The sequence below is a fragment of the Trichomycterus rosablanca genome, chromosome 10 (genome assembly GCF_030014385.1).
Source record: "Trichomycterus rosablanca isolate fTriRos1 chromosome 10, fTriRos1.hap1, whole genome shotgun sequence".
NCBI classification, from domain to species: Eukaryota; Metazoa; Chordata; class Actinopteri; order Siluriformes; family Trichomycteridae; genus Trichomycterus; species Trichomycterus rosablanca.
This window is the reverse complement of record NC_085997.1, coordinates 24,123,039-24,149,351: the sequence shown is the minus strand read 5'-3', so window position 1 is coordinate 24,149,351 and position 26,313 is coordinate 24,123,039. Positions and strand designations below refer to the sequence as shown.

The following is a 26,313-nucleotide window of genomic DNA, read 5'->3' as shown; positions in this document are numbered from 1 at the left end:
CATTTCTTTGTGTTTTATTTATAGTTAATTATTATTAAATAAAATCTATTTTCTCTGCATCCTTGGGTCTACTGACTATCCTTATAACAAGAAGTCTTGATTTAAATCAGTATATTTAAGCAGTTTATTTAACATAAGCCAGATCATTCTAAATACATTTACATATTAGTATTGTTATAAGACAAGTGACTGTTCATAAAATAAATAAACCAGAGCATTTATTTTTAAAATTAATTTTTAAAATAAACTGGAGCATTTTTTTTTTTTTAAATAAATAAATTTTTAAAATAAACTGGAGCATTTTCTTTTCTTAATAAATACTTTTTTAAAATAAACTGGAGCATTTTTTTTTTTTAAATAAATACATTTTTGTAATAAATGAACTAGAATATTTCTTTTTCAAATAAATACATTTTTCAAATAAATAAACTTTAGCATTTATTTATTTTATTTTAAATAAATGAACTGGAGCGTTTATTTTGTGAAATAAACTAATATTTAAAATAAATAAACCAGAGCATTTATTTTTACATATTCATTTTTAAATAAACTGGAGCATTTATTTTTAAAATTAATGTTTAAAAGAAACTGGAGCATTTATTTTTTAAATAAATTAATGTTTAAAATAAATAAACCAGAGCACTTATTTTTGTAAATAAATATTTAAAATAAATAAACCAGAGCATTAATTCTTTAAAATAAATTACAATTTAAAATAAAACAGAGCATTTGTTTTATTTAAATAAATTAATTTTTAAAATAAATAAACTGAAGCATTTATTTTTTTTAATAAATTTTTTTAAATAAATAAACTGGAGCATTTATTTTGTGAATAAACTGATACTTAAAATAAATAAACCAGAGCATTTAATTTTACATATTCATTTTTTAATAAACGAGCATTTATTTTGAATGAGGGTACTTAAACAATTATATATTTGTTATATTTCAGCACACTAAGTAGTGTAAATTATACATGGTAAGTAGACTGTATTTTTAACTGCTGGTTATCTGGCTCATATTGGAATAATTGCACCATTAGGCTGACTTTGTTGAATTATCTTGAACTTGGCATGGGTTACTTGAATTGGTGAGCCTTTTAGACACTCTTGCTCACAGTGACACTACTATTTGAGCAGATAGTAGCAGAGATGAACTTGATATAGTGCAGCTTTGCAGCTGGTCTGAATAAATACGGAATACGACACCCCTTTACCTGGAGGTGTCGGGTATCTTGTGTCTGTGTGTATGTGTAGGTGTGTTTCTAGTTATATGGACACTATGATGGGGAGCTTTAGCTTTACTGGTGTTTTTTTCACTAAAAGAAACAGGACTTACAAGTCTATTTGGCTGGGATTGGTTGGTCTGTGCGTGTCACAAGGTTTACACAAAGCTGGCCTGTAAGGCACAGTGGCCAGAAAGAAATCTGAAAAAGTGCCATGCTGAAAGATTTGGAAGATTCTAGTGTCCTGTGGCAAAGGGTTTTATGGACAGGTCAGACCATGATTTAACTTTCTGGTTTGCTCCAAACATACTTGGAGTTTATTCCAAACACAGCACACCACCAAAAATACGCCATGCCTACCATAACCCACAATGGTGGCAACATTGTTATGAATTGGTCAGGTTTAAAGAAATGATGGGATATCCAAACAGACTAATGGCTGTAAGTACTAAATCATGGGATGGATCACTTTTTCAAGCGATAGAAATATATTATTTTTGTGATCAAGTCTAAGGCAGGGAGCAAGTCAAAACTAGCTTCAATAGCAAGACTCATTTGCTTTAACAGACTTAGTATTTTGGCACAATCCACAGTAAGAGTAATAATCCTCATGTTTCCTAATGTTTCCTCTGATCAGTCAAGCCGATGCTCCCCCTCCCTTCCCTCTGGGTGTCAATTGTCACCTGAGGTGTCTGCTTTCCTCTTTCAGGGTCGGTCCTGCGTGAATATGATCGAGGCGAGTCGGCTGGTTCATCGCAGGTGAAGCGCATCCCGAAGCCCGTGGAGTCGACAAGGCCCAGAGTAGATCTGTGGGGGGACAGAGCAGCAATCAGGAAGTGTGTGTCAGTGGACGACAGACTTTTACTAAAACCACCATCACAATCCCAGACCTTCCTAAGTCGCCTGGAGAAAGGAAAGAAGAAACTCCGAAATTTACATGTAAGTAACTCTATCAGGGTTAAGAATATTATGCTTGTAAGAACATGTGTGAGAGAGAGGAAGAGACGTAGTATGGAAGAGAGTATAAAAACCTGGGTTTGGGTAATAGGACAATATGATATCTATGTATATCTTTTTCTTATTTAGTGTTAAAACATTTAAATTTTTGCAATTTGCCAGATTGTCTTGTCAGAGACCTACAGTAAGAGGAAAGTATTGAACCACTTTTGTTTTTATTTTTTTTATGTCCATATATGTTCATAGACCAACACATTTACAGATCAAATTTACAAACAAAATGTCTTAAAATATTAACAAAAGTATTTCTAAGAATAGTTTTTTATATAATAGCTTTTTTATGCCTATAAATAGAATATTTATATTTTTAAGTACTAACTCAAGACATTGTGTTAAAGAAAAAATCTTAAGAATCTTAAATTTACAAACCCTAGTTTCAGAAAGGTTTGTATGTTGAAAGCAGCTTTGTGTCGTGACTTAGCACTTCGTACCAAGCTTCATGAGAGAATGTGGTTGAAAGTACATTGCCTATAAAAAGTCATTTACATTTTTGGCATTTAGCAGACACTTTTATTCAAAGCAGCTTACAGTACTGTGACAGTATACAATCTAAGCAATTGAGGGTTAAGGGCCTTGCTCAAGGGCACAACAGTGCAAGAATGCATGTCATTTTGCATTTACATTTTCAGCATTTAGCAGACGCTTTTATCCAAAGCGACTTACACAATGAGCAACTGAGGGTTAAGGGCCTTGCTCAGGGACCCAACAGTGGCAACTTGGTGGTGGCGGGGCTTGAACCGGCAACCTTCTGTTTACTAGTCCAGTACCTTAACCACTGAGCTATCACTGGCCCTTTGGGTATTTTGGTATTTTATCATCTACTGTACATAGTTTTAAAAATTCAGGGAGCTCAGAGGATTCCTTCAGAGGGTATTGCAGTAGAAACAGTCATGCTAGTATGATAAATATAGCCACATGGGCTCTGGAGTATTTCAGAAAACTGTTGTCACCTAACACAGTCCGTCGCTACATCAAGAGATGCAACTTGAAACTCTTGCACAAAGAGAAAGCTGAATATTAGTTCTATACAGAAATGCCACCAAGTTCTTTAAGTCCAGGCTCATTTCAGATGAACCAAAAGACAGTGGAAACAACTTTAAAAAGTGTTGGGTTAACACTAAACCAGTTTTGTAATTAATTGGTAGATTCTCTTGTTTGTCGTGTTATTCAATTTCCAGTAAGTTTTCTATGTCTGGCTTGTTCAAATGTACATTTTTCTGGCATTTAGCAGACTTTTATTCAAAGTAACATACATTTGTAACCGAGTTGCAATCAGTTGACTTAAGGGCCTTGCTAAGGGGCCCGATAATGGCAGCTTGTCAGAGGTCAGACTTGATTATCTTCTATTTTTTTATTTGATTTACAGTAGTTTGAAAAGGCTGTGCTTTTTGTCAAAGGGTATTGATTTCTTTATCCTATGTGGTGTTGTATTCTTTCAGTGGTGTTGTGTGGTGCATATCTGCTGCAGAAATGATGTTACATAATAAAGTAGTCATTTACACACTTGGTACAAATGGAAGAGTGAGTACATTCAGCTGTCATCCTACAGCAGTGAGTCAGTGCAACTTTGCTGAGTACTGTGGAGTGGTTTTGTTCTGAACTTTGAGTCCTTTTGCATAATTTTCCTTTATTTAAACTAAAACTATATTAATTACAACATTAGTCACTATTACAAAAGATATAACCCAAAATAAATGAATAGGACATTGTAATTGTAATGTGTTGTAAGAGAATTTATAGATAGCTATGGCATTGTAATCTTTGGTCACCTATACCTAAAATCTGTCCGAAAAAGTTCAGAAACTAATTACATATTGCTTTGTAAAACAGCAAGTGTTTATTAGTTAAGAAAATCTCATAAAAATCCCAAAACAAACATCTACTGAACTGCAGATGTCTTGAGCTTCAGTAAACATCAGTGTTTACAGTACAAAAGACTCTAGGCATTATTTGGATTTATGGAAGTGTAGCAACGGGTAATCACTGCTAACAAGTAGAACATTTTTTTTGCATTCTATTTAAGTAGAAAAAACAAACCAAGCAATACTTATTAAAAATGATCTCGGGTACTATTGCATTACATTTTGTCACATTCTGCCACAATACTGTACAACCTTCATTAAAGTTTTATGCATTTTGACTAGGATAACCTTTTATTTTTTTAGCCTCACAGCAAGAAGGTCATGGGTTCGATGTTCTCTATGTGTCTGAGTGGGTTTCCTCCGGGAGCTTTTTCTCCCACAGTCCAAAGACATGCAAGTAAGATGAATTGGAGATACAAAATTGTCCATGTTTTTGACATTAAAACTCATGAACTGATAAAGCTTGTGTAACCAGCTAGTAAAAACTAATTAAATAAAAATATAAAAACTAAATTGTTAATAAGAAAATACTGTTAGTTATTTATAATAAAATACAGGTGAGTTCTATTCTTTATAATTCCTTTATGAAAAAAAAAAAAACTGCTGCAAAGTAAACAAAGCAGACCTTGACTGTTGTCACATTCACAATTCACAGTATTATTTTACCTAAATTCTTATGTGGTATAATGTATGTTTATTTATTTAATTGTATGGTAAAAAGACCTTTTGCATTTGTACAGTACTTGCTTATATAATACTACAGTATCAGTGTAGTGTTGTGCATATCCATTGCAGAAATGATGTTGCATAATGAAGGTAGTCATTTGCACTCTTAACTCACGCTGTAGGGTCAGTACATTCAGCTGCCATCCTACAGCAGTGAGTCAGTGCAGCTTTCATATGTGCTGTGGAGTGGATTTCATTAAAGTGCAGAAAACATGAGTCTATTCTAAGTATGTGGACACGCCTCCAATCTCAGGACTTGAGGTGTTCCACTCACATGCATTGCTAACAGAGGTGTTGAATACATAAACTAAATTATATGCTTCCAAATTTGTGGGAAAGGTTTCCTGTTACAGCATTATTGTGCCTTAATGTACAATGCAAGATCCATCAAGTTATGGATTGACAAGTTTAGTGTGTAGTAACTGCAGTAGCCTGCACCTCAACCCCACTGATCAGCTTTGGAATAAATTGGAGCATTGATTGAGAGCCAAGTCTTTTCATCTAGCATCACTGCGTGACCTCACAAAAGCTTGTTAAAAGCTGAAACTCTGTAGTAACTATAAGGACTGAGTATTTCATTGCCATGTCATTAATCTGAAGCAAAATCAGCATTTCTAGCTTTTAATTTGGTAAAATAACTGCAAATTCAGAAGCTCTGTTTTTCAAAGCTTATTTCAACCTTGAAAGCCAAATGTATATCTCACAGTCCATAATTTGGCCAATTGAATCCTGTGGGAATGATTTAGGCATGATTCCGTTTTAAATCGGACACTGTTATATGAATAAAACTTTGCCAGAGAAGAATACAGCTCTGTGATTCATTTCCAAAGAGGGATTTGTTTGAACAGAGTTATTCATGTCAGTTTGGGAGTTTTGTGCTCTAAATCTCTCTGACATGTTGACACCATGCTGTGAAAAGACAGGGGAGTCATGTGTGTTGCAGTGGGTCTAGAAGGCATTGAGTCAGAAAGACACAAATGTATTGTATATTACATTTTTGTGCAATATATGTCTTTTTTCCTGTTGAGAAGTTTGGAGATCTTTGGAGACCAATATGGATTCTTTACTTCAACCTCCATAACTCCAGATCAGAATTAGAGGCCTATAATTTGATGTGGTGATAGTAACCTTCAACTTTCACCTTCAACTTCATGGCCTTTAGCTGTTTTTCTAATTGACATTTGACATTTTCAGCATTTAGTAGACGCTTTTATCCAAAGCGACTTACAGTACTTTTACAGTATACAATCTAAGCAATTGAGGGTTAAGGGCCTTGCTCAAGGGCCCAACAGTGGCAACCTGGCAGTGGTAGGGCTTGAACTGGCAACCTTCTGATTCCCGGACTACAACTGCCCTAATCTTTTAGGCCCTTCTAATGTTTTAAGGGTTTGTTTTGTAACATGAAACTAAAAATTTCCTTTTATTTTATGAACTTTCTGAATAAAAAGCCTTAAAAATTGCATATGTGCTTCAGGTGGACAATGCATAAAAATAGGCCTGAAAGTTATCAGGTTAATGATTTGAAACTTTTGAGTATCTGCAGGGTATCTTTTTATACAATTTGAGGTATTTTGCATTCAGAAATGCACATTGTTTTTGAGTGTAGTCTCTGCATGTCACTTCCACTCCTAGGCAGAGTGTCAAGAGTACTGTGTTTTAAAAGCCTTATTTTGATCAGCAAGTGGTTGTCTTGGCCAAACATATTGATCAAAAGTGGTGTATTAATGTTTTGTGCTATTTTACACATATATATGTTTTTACAGCCAGTGATCTGTAAAAGTACTTGTTGGTAGAAGTCAAAGCCCTTGACCTAGCTTTGTCACACAATTTTGGATAAACAAGTGTTATCCAAACAGAGTAAAAGCATAAAAATACCTCTGGTTGCCAAGCAGAAAAGCCAGTGTTTACATATATGGACCAGATATCTGCTATCCTATTTAAATTTCCACAAAATCCCATACAAATGGAAATGGAACATTTGCTTCCAGCAGTCTCAGGAGAGCACAATGTCCTAAGAGACAGTCAGATGAAATCTCAACCCTTGAGGCTGACTGATTTAAGAAGTATATATTCAGTGAATGGATTAGAATGCACTGACCAAATAGAGATTTTCCAAGTCTGGAAAAATCCTTTATTACTAAGCCAATACATATTCCTGTTAACATCACAAGTATCCTCTACTCCATAACTGTGTTTACACAATAGTCATCCCGGAGATTTAGCTTCCTGTTGCTGCTAGTGTTCTTTCTTTTCCAACTTTATATCACATAGCATACTGGAATAGATTGACGGGTCTGATTCTTGTTCTTCTGCCAAGGAGCAACAATTCAAAGAAGTGAAGAGAATGAAAGAAAATAAATCCACCGCAGTCTACTACCTCAGTTGTGTTAGCCTTTCTCTGAATGCTCCTTTGATAAAGCGTGTGGCTTTATAGCTACATGGTAGGAGAAAACACAGTGGCATGAATAATCTACACTTTTCACCTTCACAGAAAAAGGCTGAGAGAACTCCTTTGTCATAATACACACTAATATACTGTACAGTACCAAAGTGAAGTACAAAGGTTTTGGAACTGTACTGTTCCCTAGTGTTATTTCGATAGAACCTCTATTTTGTGTGACAACCATGACATTTATTATTCATTAGTATGTATTGTAATGGAACAGCCAGGCTTTAGCTCCTATCATGAAATATTTAGGGTGTGTTTGAAAACCTAGTGAGCTGCCTTGCTGTCTTACTGCCTACATAGGCAGCTGCCTAAGTAGAGAGGATTCTAATAAGTCATCGGCTTACGCACTACTTAGACAGCGATTCCATCAGTTTTCGCTTACTAAACTAACACAGTTAGCATCATGCCATTCAAGCCAATGGGATGGAGTGGCACAATGCACTAGCATGTCAACTAACATCTCCCTCCGTGTACTGAAAATGGTAAAATTCTCTGACAAGCCCGAATTTGCAAATAAATACACTTGTGCAAGTTTATACAAATTAAAATTCAATAATAATTTATTTACGTTTGAAAATAATGTTCGTTTCTCCACACCGTCCACCATTTTTTTTTTTTTTCTCTGTGAGAAAAGTTGTGCTGCATTGAATGCTGGGATTGCATCCACCGCTAAGGCAGCATCGGATGCTCACTAGTTCTTGAGTCAAAATAGCTTTGACATTTTAAGATGCCTTACTAGTGAGGATATTGAGGCATCAAGGATTTTGAACAGCCTACTTCTCAGGAGCGCACGTAGGATGACGTAAAATGCTGTCTATGTAGAGAGCTCACTAGGTTTTCGAACACATTCTTAGAGTTTATGTTCAGAGGACACCATAAAAGCCATTTTCTTCTCAAATTTCAATTTCAGAACTTTATCATTAGCATGCAAGTCCCGGCATGAGTTGTTAGCCAACATGCTTTGACTTATTTATTTATTTATTTATAAATTAATTAATTAATTAATTAATTTATTTATTTATTTAGTCTGTATTAAGGTTAGTAATGCCCACATGACTGCTTTATATACAACTACATTAGTGTCACGTGGCTCATTGTGAAGAAAAGTCTGAAAGTCAAAGACACGAAATAAACAGAGGTTATATTGGATGCTACAATGCAATGGTGCAATTTATTGCATTTAGTCAGGCTTGTTGCTATGGAGCTTGGTTAGTGCAGGTTTTTTTTTTGTCTTTAGCTGGAAGTGCTCTAGGAAAAGACTGTGATGTCTTGACAGAGACATGATGAAAACAAATTATTCCAGTACAGTTCTGCGAAACCGTTTGCACCGATAGATCCAGCTGTGCCGTGGGCATCGCAGTTTTATTGATTTAAAAAAAGAGAAATTGCAAGTTTATTACCTGGAATGAGTATCGTTAAATTATTCAGACTGCTTTTCTATATAAAATATATCATAATACTATTAAGGTCTGAACAAGAGTAATTTTCTGTGAAACACTATATGGCCAAAAATATGTGGACGCCGGACTGTTAGCTTGTTAGACAAAATGTTAGTTTGTCTGTAGGACTTTGACCTCACAAATGCTCTCTTGACTGAATGGGGACAGACACTGATGTTGTCTTTTGGAACTTGCTTTGTGTACATGGACACAGTCATGCTGAAACAGGAAAGCGTCTGGTGTGGCTATAACAACTAAAGTTAATACTTTTGTCCATATAGCCATTATCAGTTAATGTTTATAAGATGAAAATAAAAACAAGATTTAAAACACTTATGTAGAAATGTACTGTATATTTGCTTTTTTGGCATTTTAGCAGACGCTTTATCCAAAGCGACTTACAGTACTGTAACAGTATATTGTCTAAGCAATTGAGGATTAAGGGCCTTGCTCAGGGGCCCAACAGTGGCAACCTGGCAGTGGTGGGGCTTGAACCAGCAATCTGTTGATTACTAGTCCAGTACCTTAACCACTAGGCTACAACTATTAATATGCTATTATTAACATCATCATCAAAATTACATGTACACCCCCAAATCAGAAAAAAGTTGGGACAGTGTGGAATATGGGAAAAAAGTGTTTCTTACTTTGACTTTTATTCCATTGCAGAATGAACCCAAGATAGACATGATCTACCTATTTACCTGTTTTATTTTATATTTGTAAGAACTCCTCAGCAAATACTCTCCACTGTGATATACTGTAAACTAGCATGCCAAGAGTCTTTCTTATTTATATCCTGTTACCTCCCGAAAACATTTCTTCCAAACAAAACCCTGACTAGGATAAAGCTAATTTATTATTATTATTATTATTATTTAAGATCTTATGTTTAAATCTGAAAGGAAAAATGTCCTAAAAGTAGTGGTGTGCGATACTGCAAAATTTGGTATCGTTTCGATACCAAGTAAATACAGGGCCAGTATCGCCGATATCGATCCGATACCAATACTTTTTAATAATTAACGTAGATGCATCTTCAAATTGCTTAATCTGAATGAATTTTCATGACCTTTAGGTGTATTATTGTAATACATTTTTTTTTTTGTAAGATACTGCTTTCAGATTTCTTGTTTCTGGTGCTTTACTTTCTCACAACGTTACCATCAAGGGCGTATTACCTCCAAACGGATACATGTGTCCGCACAAAGACAAAAGAAAAGACAAAAGAAAAGAGCACTTATTCACCAAAACACAGAATAACAACCTTACTACATGCTCCGATTCATGTGCGTAGGCTACGCAAAGTGCGTAAGGTGCATCCGTACTTCACCTATGTATAGTTTACAGTATTATTTCCATAAAATTGCCCAAATTTCTGTATCTGCAAAGTATTCAAAAACTTACAATCCTCCAGTGCCTACCAATGTACTGATATCTGTTAGGATTTTAACAACGTAACAGCGTGACGGTATTACAGGCAGAGCAGGAGGGGAGGAGCAAGTTGTGCATGTAAGATGTGAGAGGAGTGAGTCTGTACAGACATGGTCTTTCTGGCGAAACTGAAGAAACGTGCTGAATAGAGCAGAGAAAAAGTAAAACTAAAGTATCGATCCCATCACACTAGTATGATCCAATACCAACGTTGGTATCAATAATATCGATATTTGGATCGATCCACCCACCACTACCTAAAAGCAGTTTTACTTTTCCTGTAGCCTCTTTTTTCATGTTTAAATAATACATATCAAAGTAGTTTTAGCAAAGTTCTTTTCCATACTGTCCCAACTTTTTCTTATTTGGGGTTGTACTTTTTTAATTAACATGTTCTATTATTCCTAAAATCCATACTCAAATATACGTAAAGGTGGCATAGTGATGCAGCAGGAATTATGCCATGCAGCTTCAGATTAGCGATGCTACTAGGACCCTAATCATTTTAATATGGGATGGGCAGTGTACCTAAGAAGAGTGTGGCCCTCTGGCTGTTGGCACCATGTGACTACAAATGGCCTGCTGACAGCTGCCACTGTACTTTAGTGTCCTGGGACCCAGTTTCTTTGATTCCAGTTACTGCTGATATGGAGTTATCCCAGTGTTATATTCTGAATAAGTCCTTGTGAATTTTCTGAGTACTCCAGTGTCCTGCTGCTTTACAAAAACATACGGGTCATTGGATTGGGTTAACCTAAATTTAGCTAGAATTAGACAAGTATGTTAGGACCTGGGATTAAATAGTATGGTATAATGGTAAAAAAAAGTAAATCAGCTGCTTATATTTTGTTGTACAGTTTGTAATACTTTTAAAGATCGCAGGTAACCTACATAACTACTTTAACTACTTAAATGCCAACTGCCATGACTTAGCTGAGCATTTATTAAGACAATTCCAAAAGGCTTTTCAAAGATAAATTTTAAAGACTACTTTCAGTTTTGCTGTCATACCGTTCTCTTTACATACTGTGCTATGGCATATACATATTTAAATTAATAAAAACAAACAAGAAATAACTAATTATGTACAGTGTATCACAAAAGTGAGTACACCCCTCACATTTCTGCAGATATTTAAGTATATCTTTTCATGGGACAACACTGACAAAATGACACTTTGACACAATGAAAAGTAGTCTGTGTTCAGCTTATATAACAGTGTAAATTTATTCTTCCCTCAAAATAACTAAATATACAGCCATTAATGTCTAAACCACCGGCAACAAAAGTGAGTACACCCCTTAGTGAAAGTTCCTGAAGTGTCAATATTTTGTGTGGCCACCATTATTTCCCAGAACTGCCTTAACTCTCCTGGGCATGGAGTTTACCAGAGCTTCACAGGTTGCCACTGGAATGCTTTTCCACTCCTCCATGACGACATCACGGAGCTGGCGGATATTCGAGACTTTGCACTCCTCCACCTTCCGCTTGAGGATGCCCCAAAGATGTTCTATTGGGTTTAGGTCTGGAGACATGCTTGGCCAGTCCATCACCTTTACCCTCAGCCTCTTCAATAAAGCAGTGGTCGTCTTAGAGGTGTGTTTGGGGTCATTATCATGCTGGAACACTGCCCTGCGACCCAGTTTCCGGAGGGAGGGGATCATGCTCTGCTTCAGTATTTCACAGTACATATTGGAGTTCATGTGTCCCTCAATGAAATGTAACTCCCCAACACCTGCTGCACTCATGCAGCCCCAGACCATGGCATTCCCACCACCATGCTTGACTGTAGGCATGACACACTTATCTTTGTACTCCTCACCTGATTGCCGCCACACATGCTTGAGACCATCTGAACCAAACAAATTAATCTTGGTCTCATCAGACCATAGGACATGGTTCCAGTAATCCATGTCCTTTGTTGACATGTCTTCAGCAAACTGTTTGCGGGCTTTCTTGTGTAGAGACTTCAGAAGAGGCTTCCTTCTGGGGTGACAGCCATGCAGACCAATTTGATGTAGTCAAGTCAAGTCAAGTCAACTTTATTTATATAGCGCTTTTTACAATATACATTGTCTCAAAGCAACTTTACAAAATCCAGGACCAACAGATACAAAAACCCCTGTTGAGCAAGCCGAGGGCGACTGTGGCAAGGAAAAACTCCCTGAAAATTACAGGAAGAAACCTTGAGAGGAACCAGACTCAACAGGGCCCATCCTTCTTGGGTGGTCTGGAGGATACTTTAAATAAATACACGATTTACACAAATCATACAAACACAGAATTGAATGATCTAAAAGTCATACAGTGGTAATAAATAGATAAATAAACAATTAAATAATAATAGAGTTGTTATCCGCTCTAGTCTTCAATAAAGTCTGTAGTGATTTCTTGTCGTTGCAATTACTCCAGACCCGTCACATCTGACAGGAGCAGCATCGTTGTCCCGGCAGTCTCGACTTTAATCCTTAACCTCGGCGGGTAAACAGGTTTCCATCAGAATGCCCTCTGGGTAAAACAACAGAGAATGTAGTTAATAATGTACAATGCTAGTTGACAAACAGTTTTACAGAGAGTTTTAGACTCCGGCAGCCCTAATTATTACAGCATAACTAAAAGGGAGAGCGAGCAGGTAACAAGGTCATGAAGGCTTTCACAGGACATCAGCGCCCACCTCTCCTACCCAAACCAGAGTGATTGGACAAGAGAGGCAGAACGACAGCGACCCAACATCCTTGATCACCTGTAGTGTGCGGCGTATGGTCTGAGCACTGACAGGCTGACTCCCCACCTTTTCAATCTCTGCAGCAATGCTGACAGCACTCCTGCGCCTATCTTTCAAAGACAGCAGTTGGATGTGACGCTGAGCACGTGCACTCAGCTTCTTTGGACGACCGACGCGAGGTCTGTTCTGAGTGGACCCTGCTCTTTTAAAACGCTGGATGATCTTGGCCACTGTGCTGCAGCTCAGTTTCAGGGTGTTGGCAATCTTCTTGTAGCCTTGGCCATCTTCATGTAGCGCAACAATTCATCTTTTAAGATCCTCAGAGAGTTCTTTGCCATGAGGTGCCATGTTGGAACTTTCAGTGACCAGTATGAGAGAGTGTGAGAGCTGTACTACTAAATTGAACACACCTGCTCCCTATGCACACCTGAGACCTAGTAACACTAACAAATCACATGACATTTTGGAGGGAAAATGACAAGCAGTGCTCAATTTGGACATTTAGGGGTGTAGTCTCTTAGGGGTGTACTCACTTTTGTTGCCGGTGGTTTAGACATTAATGGCTGTATATTGAGTTATTTTGAGGGAAGAATAAATTTACACTGTTATATAAGCTGCACACAGACTACTTTTCATTGTGTCAAAGTGTCATTTTGTCAGTGTTGTCCCATGAAAAGATATACTTAAATATCTGCAGAAATGTGAGGGGTGTACTCACTTTTGTGATACACTGTATCTTCTCCTCTTTGAGCTTTGAAAAGTATGTTTAGCATTTGGCCTAGGTTCCTTGTGCAGCTTTTTCGACTTGGCTCAACAAAGCTCAACAAATACTTAACACTATGATATACTGTAAACTAGCATGCCAAGAGTCTTTTTCTTATTTATGTTCAGTTACCTTCCAAAAATATTTCTTTCCAACAAAACCCTGACTAGGATATTTTGCTTATAAGTTATTTGCTTATTTTTTAAAGATTTTGGCTTAAATCCTAAAGGGAAAAAATGTCCCAAATGCCAGTCAGTTGTGCTAAAGTTAACGTTTAGTTTTTCATATTTAAATAATACTTACTAAAAATGATTTTAGCAAAGTGATTTTTATACAAACTTTCTTTGAACAAAGTTTGGACACCATTAGTGGTTTAATACACAAACACTACATTGATGGGGCATAATATGACCACCTTGTTTCTACACTCACTGTCTATTTTATCAGCTCCACTTACCATATAGAAGCACTTTGTAGTTCTACAATTACTGACTGTAGTCCATCTGTTTCTCTACATACTTTTTTAGCCTTTCACCCTGTTCTTCAATGGTCAGGACCACTACAGAGCAGGTATTATTTGGGTGGTGGATCATTTTCAGCACTGCAGGGAGACTGACATGGTGGTTATTTGTTAGTGTGTGTTGTGCTGGTATGAGTGGATCAGACACAGCAGCGCTGCTGGAGTTTTTAAACACCTCCCTGTCAATGCTGGACTGAGAATAGTCCACCAACCAAAGATATCCAGCCAACGGTGCACCATGGGCAGCATCCTGTGACCACTGATAAAGGTTCCAGAAGATGACCAACTCAAACGACAGCAACAGATGAGCGATCATCTCTGACTTTACATCTACAAGGTGGACCAACTAGGTAGGAGTGTCTAATAAAGTGGACAGTGAGTGGACACGGTATTTGAAAACTCCAGCAGCGCTGCTGTGTCTGATCCACTCATACCAGCACAACACACACTAACACACCACCACCATGTCAGTGTAACTGCAGTGCTGAGAATGATCCACCACCCAAATAATACCTGCTCTGTAGTGGTCCTGTGGGGGTCCTGACCATGAACAGGGTGAAAGCAGGCTGAAAAGGTATGTAGAGAAACAGATGGACTACAGTCAGTAATTGTAGAACTACAAAGTGCTTCTATATGGTAAGTGGAGCTGATAAAATGGACAGTGAGTGTAGAAACCAGGAGGTGGTTTTAATGCTATGGCTGATCAGTGTATATGGACAATAGGGACACTAAGGAAAATATTGGCAAACATCTCTTAACTTCGTGTTACATTCAGTACCATCGCCACAGGTGTATAAAATCAAGCACCTAGCCATGCTGTCTGCCTTTACACACACTTGTGAAAGAATGGGATGTTCTAAAGAGCTCACTGTATTCGAGTGTAGTACTATAACAGTTGTATTATGCCACTTCTGCAACCAAAAATGTCTTCTTTTCAAGATATTCCACGAATAACTGTGAGTGTTATTATTGAAAAATGGAAGTGTTTCGGAACCACGCTGAGACTCATTTTTAAACAGTAACCTTTGTACCAAAGAAATCTGTCCATGGTGCTTAGAAGTTACAAATATTCTGCTGGCTCAGTAACTGCAGAGTTTTAAACCTCTTCTGGCATTAACATCAGCACTTGGGAGCGTCATAGCATGGGCTTCCAAGTAAGAAACGGTTACTTTTAAATATAAGCATGTATAACATCTGGCCTGGGGTCTTTGTGCAGCTTTTTCGACTTGACTGTGTCTTTTCTTTTCAATACATTTGAAAGAACTTCTCAACAAATGCTCACCACTATGATATACTGTAAACTAGCATGCCAAGAGTCTTTTTCCTATTTATATCCAGTTACTTCTCAACAATATTTATTTCCAGCAAAACCCTGGGATGGATTTCCATGGCTGAGCAGCCGCGTACAAGCTTTACAATACCAAAGCACCAGGCCACGTGTAGAATGGAGTGGTGTAAAGCACACAGTCACTGGACTCTGGAGTGACCTCACCCTTTTCTGTCTTATAGATGAGCCTGCTTTTGGTGAATGCCAGGAGAACACCGTCTGCCTTACTGCATTGCGCCAACTGTATAGTTTAGTGGACGAGAAATATTGCGGTTGGGTTGTTTTTCAGGGGTTGGCCTAGTCCCTTTAGTTCCAGTGGAAGGGATTCTTAATGCTTCAGCATACCAAGGCATTTTGAACAAATGTATGCTTTCAGCTTTGTGGAAACAGTTTGGGGAAGGCCTTTCCGTTTCAGCATGACTGCTCCCCAGTGCACACAGCAGATCCATGAAGGCAGGGTGGGGTGAGTCTGATGCAGAAGAACATTACTGGTCTGCACAGAGCCATGACCTCAACCCCATCGAATGCCTTTGGGTTCGGATGAATGGGCAAAAATGAATGGGATGTCATGAAAGAGCCTGTAGGTGTGACGTGTAGGCGTCCTGAAACTTTTGTCAAGCTGCATGTTCGAATGACCAGTGTGTGTCAGCTGTGGCAGTACAGCTGCTGCATTTTTCATACTATTCAACCTGTGATGTGTGAAACCAGTAGTGAGTAAAAAAAAAAAAAAGGGCTCTAGTGGACATAGCTCAGTCTAATGAATTATGTCTAATGAATTCTGATTCTGAGCAACTTGGGAACAGTGTGGACAGAACCTTGTGTTTAAATGATCAAGCTGCAATCCAAACACTAAAATGCAACACACAGGTGCAGCGTTTAATTTATTAGGAACACCACCTAATTTATGTTACTGTCCAGCCAGTCTGTCATGTGGCTGTGACACAGTGCATTCATTCATAGGTCAGGCGCTTCAGTTAATATCCATGTTAGTAACCGGTTATATTTGTAGGTGCCAGACAGTATGTCAAACTGCTGATCCAGGATTCTTACATACTGAAGTCTGTAGATTGACTTGGATCACATTGGGTTCTACTTTCGTCAGCCAGAAACAGGTATCCTAGGGATATAGAGGCTCAGTCTAACGAACTGTGATTTTTGCAGCGACTAAGGAACAGTAGGAGCCGAACCTTGTGTTTATATGATCAGGCTTCTTGTGATTGTGTAATGTGAGGAATAAAAATATTTATTTAATTTTTTTAATGTAGTCCATCTGTTTCTCTGTGTGCTTTGTTAGCCTGCACAGGACCACTACAGAGTAGGTATTAGTTAGGTGGTGGATCATTCTCAGCACTGCAATGACAGGGACATGGTGGTGGTGGTGGTGTGTTAGTGAGTGGATATAAAACAGCAGTGCTAATGGAGTTTTTAAACACCTCACTGTTAGTGCTGGACTGAGAATAGTCCAACCAACCAAAAATATCCAGCCAACAGTGCCCCATGGGCAGTGTCCTGTGATCACTGATGAAGGTCTAGAAGATGACCAACTAAAACGGCAGCAATGGATGAGCGATCGTCTCTGACTTTACATCTACAAGGTGGACCATCTAGGTAGGAGTGTCTAATAGAGTGGACAGTGAGTGGACACGGTATTTAAACCCTCCAGCAGCACTGCTGTGTCTGATCCACTCATACCAGCACAACACACACTAACACACCACCACCATGTCAGTATCACTGCAGTGCTGAGAATGATTCACCACCCAAATAATACCTGCTCTGTGGTGGTCCTGACCATTGAAGAACAGGGTGAAAGCAGGCTAAAATAGTATGTAGAGAAACAGATGGACTACAGTCAGTAATTGTAGAAGTACAAAGTGCTTCTACAGTGTATCACAAAAGTGAGTACACCCCTCACATTTCTGCAAATATTTCATTATATCTTTTCATGGGACAACACTATAGACATGAAACTTGGATATAACTTAGAGTAGTCAGTGTACAGCTTGTATAGCAGTGTAGATTTACTGTATTCTGAAAATAACTCAACACACAGCCATTAATGTCTAAATAGCTGGCAACATAAGTGAGTACACCCTACAGCGAACATGTCCAAATTGTGCCCAAATGTGTCGTTGTCCCTCCCTGGTGTCATGTGTCAAGGTCCCAGGTGTAAATGGGGAGCAGGGCTGTTAAATTTGGTGTTTTGGGTACAATTCTCTCATACTGGCCACTGGATATTCAACATGGCACCTCATGGCAAAGAACTCTCTGAGGATGTGAGAAATAGAATTGTTGCTCTCCACAAAGATGGCCTGGGCTATAAGAAGATTGCTAACACCCTGAAACTGAGCTACAGCATGGTGGCCAAGGTCATACAGCGGTTTTCCAGGACAGGTTCCACTCGGAACAGACTTCGCCAGGGTCGACCAAAGAAGTTGAGTCCACGTGTTCGACGTCATATCCAGAGGTTGGCTTTAAAAAATAGACACGAGTGCTGCCAGCATTGCTGCAGAGGTTGAAGACGTGGGAGGTCAGCCTGTCAGTGCTCAGACCATACGCCGCACACTGCAACAACTCGGTCTGCATGGTCGTCATCCCAGAAGGAAGCTGACGCACAAGAAAGCCCGCAAACAGTTTGCTGAAGACAAGCAGTCCAAGAACATGGATTACTGGAATGCCCTATGGTCTGACGAGACCAAGATAAACTTGTTTGGCTCAGATGGTGTCCAGCATGTGTGGCGGCGCCCTGGTGAGAAGTACCAAGACAACTGTATCTTGCCTACAGTCAAGCATGGTGGTGGTAGCATCATGGTCTTGGGCTGCATGAGTATTGCTGGCACTGGGGAGCTGCAGTTCATTGAGGGAAACATGAATTCCAACATGTACTGTGACATTCTGAAACAGAGCATTATCCCCTCCCTTGGAAAACTGGGCCTCATGGCAGTTTTCCAACAGGATAACGACCCCAAACACAACCTCCAAGATGACAACTGCCTTGCTGAGGAAGCTGAAGGTGAAGGTGATGGACTAAACCCAATTGAGCACCTGTGGCGCATCCTCAAGTGGAAGGTGGAGGAGTTCAAGGTGTCTAACATCCACCAGCTCCGTGATGTCATCATGGAGGAGTGGAAGAGGATTCCAGTAGCAACCTGTGCAGCTCTGGTGAATTCCATGCACAGGAGGGTTAAGGCAGTGCTGGATAATAATGGTGGTCACACAAAATATTAACACCTTGGGCACAATTTGGACATGTTCACTGTGGGGTGTACTCACTTATGTTGCCAGCCATTTAGACATTAATGGCTGTGTGTTGAGTTATTTTCAGAAGACAGTAAATCTACACTGCTATACAAGTTGTAAACTGACTACTCTACGTTATATCCAAGTTTCATGTCTATAGTGTTGTCCCATGAAAAGATATAATAAAATATTTGCAGAAATGTGAGGGGTGTACTCACTTTTGTGATACACTGTATATGGTAAGTGGAGCTGATAAAATGGACAGTGAGTGTAGAAACAAGGTGGTTTTAATGTTATAGCTGATCGGTGTATATGACAAATAAAGGCATTCATCTTAATGCGCTAAATCTACAACTTTTAAGAAACTTTCACTCTCAATTTCACACTGTAAAATGCGATTATTTCACTTAAAGCTGTTTTACTCTTTTGGTTTTACGCTTGCTCAGACATACTTGTCCAGAAAAGTCTGCTGTGTATTAGCTCACCAGCAGTGGCTAATCACTGTCCTCTTCAGTGGTTTCTGGCACAACCTGCTGCAGTGAATCACTCTAACCGAGAAGCCACATTCTGTACAGCGCTCGGTCTGCTAACTGAAAAGCCGCAGTGTGAAAACCCACCTGCTGTTAATCCATGAGCAATGCATTACAGTTGTTTGCACTCGGGGAACGTGGAGTCGTTTGATTTATAGGGGTAATTATTTTCTTAAAGACACCATAAGGGGGCAAGCTTGCCCTCTTACTGCTTACTTGCTGCTGGAACTGTTGCATGCCTAAAGGTGATGGGAGAAAAGAGTGGTACATTTTAGATGCACCAGTATCTTAACTGTCGGAGCCATGAGAATTAAACTGTAATGTTTTACCTTTTAGATGCTCTTGTGTGGAAATTTTCAGTAGATTGAAAAATAAATTTAAGGGATTGGTTTGTTTGTTTATTAGGATTTTAACGTCATGTTTTACACTTTGGTTACATTCATGACAGGAACGGTCGTTACTCGTTACACAAGGTTCATCAGTTCACAAGGCCACATCGAACACAGTCATGGTCAATTTTGTATCTCCAATTCACCTCACTTGCATGTCTTTGGACTGTGGGCGGAAACCGGAGCTCCCGGAGGAAACCCACGCGGGCACGGGAAGAACATGCAAACTCCACACAGAAGGACCCGGACCACCTGAGGGATCGAACCCAGGACCTTCTTGCTGTGAGGCGACAGTGCTACCCACTTAGCCACCGTGCCGCCCCTTAAGTGATTTAAAATGAACTATTGAGACAATCATAGACATGTCACGCCTCTGTAATTTTCTTTCTCTGTATGCGGCATTTTCAAACAGTAACCTTTGTGCCAAAGAAATATGTCCATTACAATTCGGGTGTCCAATTAACCACAGCCTGATTTTGCTCTGTGCTCTTCACTGCCTTTCACAGTGGGAGTGAAGGTTTTTTTTCTTGTGCTTATTCCCGCTGGGAAAAAGTAATTTCACCCTTACGGCAAATTTGCAGGATCCAGTTTTGATGTTAGTGTTTTGCGACAGCCATTCGTGTATATCGTAATAGACTCTGTGATGATAAGAAGTGCCCTTTGACACTTGGACAAACTTACAAAAGTGCTCATTTTTGGGGGGGGGAAGGAATAAAGAAACAAAGTTTAAGTACTTTTGATATTACGGTGCAATTTGCTAGCGTGTCGCCCAACTCCTGCACCGTATGGACTCTGATTGTCACCTACTCCTTTTAAAAATGCCTCTGCAGTCTGTGTAAGCCATGAATTTCAACAGTCACTTAATATTGCAGCCATACGGGCCGGGAGCTGCCAGGCTGAGCTGCCAGAGGCATCAGTGTGCTCCCCCCTGCTCCTCCTGGTCCAGCAGTGTGAGCTCGCCTATGAATGCTAGCATTGCTCTCTTAATTAGGCCTGGGAGAGGTTTAACAACCATGCCACAGTTTAGCCCTCTGACAAATAGAAAAATAAAGCCCTTGTTTAAATTAGCACAGTGAAGTGAGAAGTTGTAGAAGCCCCGGACTCTCTTGGTTGGAGCCGGCCCTAACCTAATCGTTCTTAAAGGTTATTTTAGTTCAGTTTAGTTCAGCCATGCTCCTCACGACTGATTTTAGTTCTAGCTTGGTACTACACATGATTAATTCAATTTTCAAAAGCCAGTTTAGGAATTAATGAGCGCATTATGCAGTCAATTGTGCTGATTAGATAAAGTAGGTACTCAGTTTCTAAGAGCTGCTAAATTATTTGGATTTGTTTGTATTCATTTCTCAATTAATTATGAGTAAATTCATTTGGTCTGATCTTTATCCAAGTCATCTAAGTCGTAATCATAGATAAATACGGCTGGCCCTTTACCGGATCGAGCCACGGTTGGATGAGAAGTGTCTGTATTAGTTTACCTGTTGTTACACATGGGATACAAGAAGTCATACTCTGTCAAGTTCATCAATTTGATTTGACCCGGGCCAATATTTCTTATTTTCAGAGCAAATAGAGTTTGAGCTTGACACTAAGAGCTAAGGGAATGAAGTTTTCTTGTACAAACAGCTGTTTGTTTGATCCTTTTTGTGGAATTTACCTTAAAGATGCACTGCTCAGCTGTTTAAAGGTCTACTAGTAAACAGAAGGGTGAGTTTTGAACATTTTGGTCCCGGTCACTTCCACCCCCACTCTTGTAGTTTTTATTTGTACCTGTTTATAGAAACTTGCCATTAGGCTCCACAAGCATGTGCAATGGAGTTGTGTAATTATTTCAACTTTTTTAACTTTTATAATACAACATATTATAACATACAGTATATCATACATAGTACAACATTAACTTATGTATCATATATTATACAGCATTATTACAACATTTATAACATATGTATAATAGAATATATTATTATAACTTATATAATATAACATTATATAACTAAGGCCCTACTAAATTTATAGGAAAATGTGCTTAATTTCATGGACCTCGTTTTCAAAAATCGCATTTCACAGATTTTTAAAGGTGCCACATTTTACGTCAGTCATTAAATGACACTCGTATATTAAATTATGTCTGTGCTTATGTGGATGTGACACCCCCTCTGCGTCCACAGAATTGGTTGAGAGTTTTTCAAACTCAGTTACCTGAGTAGCGCTTGTAGCTGCTTTAGACTTTGACATCTTGGACATTTTGTCTAACCGATTGCTAGTCTAACTGAGCGTCTTTAGAGTTTGCTGAGTTTATAAAGGACAAAATAAACTGTACATAGACAAATTAATGAGAACTTTACTGACTTGTTCTTTTGAGCAGCACAGACTAGAGAGAGATGATCACGTGTGTAGAGAAGCACACTTTTCCATTGATTATGGAATCCTCAAAGTCACAATGCACTCAGTGCGTAAACACATACATTAAATATTGTCAGCACACTACACAACAGAAAAGTCTGTTACACTAACGTAATTGTTGTATGATTGCTAGGACCACCTCATTGCGCCTTATTTAATACGCTAAGCAAATAAAAAATGCTCAATTGCTAAACACAAACCTTTAATTTTGTATTTCAAAGCAAATTGCACATTACACGAAACTGCTCATTTCACAGTCTGTGACGCGATTATCGCGGCCGTGAATTAGATAGTGCCTTCTATATAACATATATAAAGTACAACATATTATTACAACATATATAACATATAATACAACACTATAATAACATATATAATACAACATTATTTATTAGTGGAGGGCTATTGAATAAGTTTATTGCTATAATGCAGTGAAGTACAGTTAGGGTGATGGTGGCATTGCCAGTATTTAGATTGCCTTCCACTTTTTATCACATGCCAGTAGCTAGATTGGCTACGGTATAATTGCATTTAGGATTGAGTGAATGTTATGTGCTAATTCTTTGCAACCCTGCCTAGTTTTTTTCCAATATTTCTTTAACTGAGGTTTATGTTCCCACTGCAATATATCACTGGTTCTGAACACCAAACTCCTTGGTATAAACCCTTACACTGCTAATGTTAGTCTTCAGAGATGTTATAATTGATTTTATAAATGCTAGTGAATGGTGGCTAAAAAAGCTCAATAGATTACTTACAACGAATGTCCCCATACTTTTGAGCTTAATAAAGATCAATTGTGGTCACTGGACCTCCAGAACCTCTGTTGCTAAGTGCTGAACAGAGCACACTGGTAATAAGTGCTCTTTTAAAATGCTTGTTCCTATTGATGACTCCTACTGTGCAGGAGCTTTTCCTGTCTAAAACAATTATTAAGTGGACCTGTAGAGATGAGAGCCGTCTAACTACAAACGCCGTAATAGGTAGATAGTTCTGCTGACATTAAAGAAGAAGCACAGACAAGATCAGTTCTGTGCCATGTTCCAGACACAGCTTCCCGAGTGTGACATTTAAGCAAAATCACTAAGACGCTAGTAGCAATTCTGTCCATTATGTATCTCCAACCATGTAGAATGACTACTCAGCTTGCTTTATCGTCTCTATTGGCAGTTTAGTAAACACATTAAAGCCTAGTTTGTTGTTCAATGTTCATTTGATTTTCTTTGTTTTGCTTTACTGCAATTTTGAGGTCTCTTTTGTTTATGTGATTTATGAGAGGCTTAATATAATTTAGCAAGCACACTTTACTAGAAAATCAGAATTTTATACATATCAGCTGTTTTTCAGAGTTGGTCCAGGCCAATATCCAGTATTTTCAACAAAAAAGAGGGTAACAGTGACTTATCATACAGATGTGGAAAAAATGGAAAGATTGAGCCAGTTAATAGCATCAGCCCTAACAAAACAATGTTTCATCACCAGTCCACCTGACCGTTATTTCACATTACCACATAATGATTCTGGTTTGCTGATGCTTCCCTCCATGGTTTCAAGGCAAATAGGATTAATTTCTTTGACATCTATCCTATAAAAACACACCTAAGCCTAATAGTTTTAGGGTCAGTTTCATAAAATCAATATTAAAAAAAATAGTAGTAATAAGTTTGGGACAAGGCCGATTTTTAATCACAGTCAACATTTGTTACTCTGAGTCATTTTATTTATTATAATTTTTTTTTGTCATAACGCTTTATAAAGTAAATGTAGCTATCAGTGGTTGAGTGGTGAGCAGTAAACTAATAGGGAGCAGAAGATATATGAAAGTGGTTTTTTTATTTTTTATTTTTAATGATTATACACTGATCAGTCATAACATTAAAACCACCTCCTTGTGTCTACACTCGCTGTCTATTTTATCAGCTCTACTTACCATATAGAAGCACTTTGTAGTTCTACAATAACTGACTGTAGTCCATATGTTTGTCTGCATGCTTTGTTAGCCCCCTTTCATGCTGTTCTTCAATGGTCAGGACTCTCCCAGGACCACTACAGAGCAGGTATTATTTAGGTGGTGGATCATTCTCAGCACTGCAGTGACACTGACATGGTGGTGGTGTGTTAGTGTGTATTGTGCTGGTATGAGTGGATAAGACACAACAATGCTGATGGAGTTTTTAAACACCTCACTGTCACTGCTGGACTGAGAATAGTCCACCAACCAAAAATATATCCAGCCAACATCGCCCTGTTGGCAGCGTCCTGTGACCACTGATGAAGGTCTAGAAGATATCCAACTCAAACAGCACCAATAGATGAGCGATCGTCTCTGACTTTACATGAACAAGGTGGACCAACTAGGTAGGAGTGTCTAATAGAGTGGACAGTGAGTGGACACGGTATTTAAATACTCCAGCAGAGCTGCTGTGTCTGATCCACTCATACCCATAACACACACTAACACACCACCACCATGTCATTGTCAATGCAGTGCTGAGAATGATCCACCACCTAAATAATACCTACTCTGTGGTGGTCCTGTGGAGGTCCTGACCCTTGAAGAACAGGGTGAAAGCAGACTAAAAAGGTATGTAGAGAAACAGATGAACAGTCAGTAATTGTAGAACTAGGGCGGCACGGTGGTTAAGTGGGTAGCACTGTCACCTCACAGAAAGAAGGTCCTGGGTTCGATCCCCAGGTGGGAATGTCTGGGTCCTTTCTGTGTGGAGTTTGCAAGTTCTCCCCGTGTCTGCGTGGGTTTACTCCGGGAGCTCCGGTTTCCTCCCACAGTCCAAAAACATGCAAATGAGGTAAATTGGAGACACTAAATTGTCCATGACTGTGTCCGATATAACCTTGTGAACTGATGAACCTTGTGTGAAGAAAAAACTACCGTTTCCTGTCATGAATGTAACCAAAAGTGTAAAACATGACGTTAAAATCCTAATAAACAATAAACAAACAATTTTAGAACTACAAAGTGCTTCTATATGGTAAGTGGAGCTGATAAAATGGACAGGAAGTGTAGAAACAAGGAGGTGGTCATAATGTTATGGCTGATCAGTGTAAAGCAGCTGCAGTAAATGAGAAATTTTTTTGAAGTCTTTTTTTTTTTTTTGTTAAATTCTTTAAGTCAAATGGTCAAGCAAAGCTCAAGGATCCTGGCGTATCACTTTGTGCCAAACTGCTTTAGAGAATTGTTAATCAGTTTAATCATTTTTAATAAAAATTGCAAATAATGGCCAGACAAACATGTGCTCCAATGCAATGTGTGATATTGTCCAGTGAGCATTTATTTAGGTTTGCTTTTGGAAAGGATAAAATAATCATCGAAACTTATCAGCTAAAGGTGCACAAGGCCCGTTTTTAATCACTGTCAACATTTATTTCTATGAGCACTGTTTTTGTTTAACTTTAAATTTTTTCTGTCAATATTGCTTTATAAAGTAAATGGGGCTGTAAATGTCAGCCACTTCATATTTCCATATTAGCTACTGTGCACCTTGGAAAAATGCGTGAAATCAATTATTTTACAATAATAAAACTTACTGTTGCTGCTTATAAAGAGCGGCATTCTGTTATGCTAGCCAACCCCTACTGAAACCCTGCACACAAAGTTAGGTTTGACATTGTTTGACATGTGTAGTGTGATGGAATTTCAGTGGTCTGCACTGAGCCCTGACCTCAATCCTACTAGACCCTCTTGGGATTAACTGTATTGTTGAATGCAAACTTATCACTTTATCAGTGACTGACCTCACAAATGCCTTTTGGCTGAATGGCCACAAATTCCCACAGACAGATTTTAATTTCCAAAGTTAAAATGGGATGTCCATTAAGATCTTGGTCTGGTTTCTTCATACAGTACTTTTCGCCATAAATCTTATACGGTTCTAATAGTGCTTGGGCCATTTTCATGCTGGCTTTGACATGGTTTACTTTTAGTATTGCTTAGGGTTGTGGACAAGGCTTTCTTTGTGGTCTTAGAGGTGTCTTGGACTAGTCAAAACTAGTCAAACGCAATGCCAGGCCTTAATTTGAATTAAACTGTCAAAATAAAGGGTCAAAATGAACTGTGAAAATTGTGAAAACGTCAAAACATTTTCATGTTTTAATTATAATTTTACTAAAATTCTATTTTCGAAACAGAGGGGCACACAAACCATTTTAAGTGATCTAAAGCAGTATCGTCAGTGGTTAAGTGGTAAGCATACAAGGAACTGAACGTACAAATGTCACTTATTTGTAATGATTATTAAGGATG

General features: G+C 38.5%; 1 long non-coding RNA gene across 1 annotated transcript in view; it reads left to right on the top strand.

Annotated features, from left to right (window-relative positions):
- Positions 1 to 2,075: 2,075 nt before the first annotated feature.
- LOC134321075 (uncharacterized) overlaps positions 2,076 to 26,313 on the top strand; it is a 36,126-nt gene continuing 11,888 nt past the window's right edge. The window contains exon 1 of the long non-coding RNA XR_010013782.1: positions 2,076 to 2,164. This is a non-coding gene — a long non-coding RNA (uncharacterized LOC134321075). The remainder of the gene's footprint in view (positions 2,165 to 26,313) is intronic.